The sequence below is a fragment of the Pinus tabuliformis genome, chromosome 1_2 (genome assembly GCF_031772625.1).
Source record: "Pinus tabuliformis cultivar Carrire ecotype Pingquan chromosome 1_2, CPIR1, whole genome shotgun sequence".
Taxonomy (NCBI): Eukaryota; Viridiplantae; Streptophyta; class Pinopsida; order Pinales; family Pinaceae; genus Pinus; species Pinus tabuliformis.
In genome coordinates, this window is record NC_142298.1 from 90,604,303 (window position 1) to 90,605,740 (window position 1,438).

A 1,438-nucleotide genomic window follows, 5' to 3' on the forward strand; every position below is an offset into this window, starting at 1 on the left:
GGCCGCTACATCTACAAGCATTGAAAGGTTATGGTCTTTACATGAAACCCGAGGTGATTCATCAATCACAATCAGAGAGCTTGATCGATACTGATTCGTCCCAGTCTTCTTCCTTGTCGAGGTTCAAGTTTTTCTTTTCTTTGTCGAGGGCGTAGTGTCTTTGACAAACTTCTTTTCTTCTTGCACCGGTGTGATTTTACCCTTTTTCTTGGCAGGGGACGATGTCTCTGCCCTCCTTTTCTTTCTTGTACTCGTGCCAGCAGACTTCCTTGCACTCCTCACCTGAAACTCCTTCCAGAATGCCTTCTAGGTCACTCCCTTCTCTTCCAGCACTTTCTTGACGAGGATTGTGAGAAGCCCATGATGATATAGCTTATTTATGACTTGGCTTGCGTTCCCACTCTGTACACCATTCGTCATTTTCTCGAGACTTCGGAGCAGATAGCAATGAGAATTAATAAGTTTCCCTGACTCAAAGTGCAACAACAATTTCATGTGGTACACGAACGCTAATGTGTAACATCCCTTGTAGGTCACAAATTTTTGTAGTATGAACAGGAGGTCTCACCATTTTCCAAGCATGGCACTCTATGGAAGCCCATTCTTCTAGTTAACCTCAAGATTTTTGTCACTCACAAACTGACGCCATCGTTTCTCTTCAAGCCGCTCCTTTTTGAACCACTTCTCCCCTATAGTTGGCAAGCCTGTAGCTCACGCAGTGGACTCCTTCGTGACTTCAAATTCTAATGAGTCGACCCTATCTCAGCCTCCCTCAAATGCCTTCGCAAACTCCAACACCATGGCCATGTCGAAGCCATCGAACCTCTGCAAAAATGGAAGGAATCTAGATTCTTGCAATAGTGCAAGACTGTTCTGGTATTCCGTAGTTTGTTCTATCTCCTTCAAGGACAATGGCTCATTCCTTATGGGTGACATGTTCAAATTTTCCACAATTCCCTGCCACAACCTCAAAAGGATTTTCATGAGCAAGACCAATGGTTGCTGAGAGTTTTATGCTGGAGGTCCATCCATCCTTTGTCCTTTTAGTCCCATCAAACCAATCATGTTTAATGATAAAAGAACGACTCCTCGATTCAGATGGAGATACATACCATCTTGCTACGGGTGAGCAATAATGATTGGATGTGGTGGAGGCTTATGCGGCAGCGTTTAACGGTCATAATGATAGAGTTAGGAGGTAAGACAATGATGAACACGTGATGGGGGATTGGTTCGAAGGGAGGTGAGTTATGAGTTTTCGGACAAACTGTACTATCCCACGGTCTACCTCATAATTCAATTAAGACATATTTCAGTACCCATTAAAAAAATTAGATTTCAGAACCCAATATATCTTGTACTTTAAAAAATTTCCTAAGTCAGTAAATGATAAAACAAAGTATCAATTAAAATATATAATGCTATGATCTATCAGTGC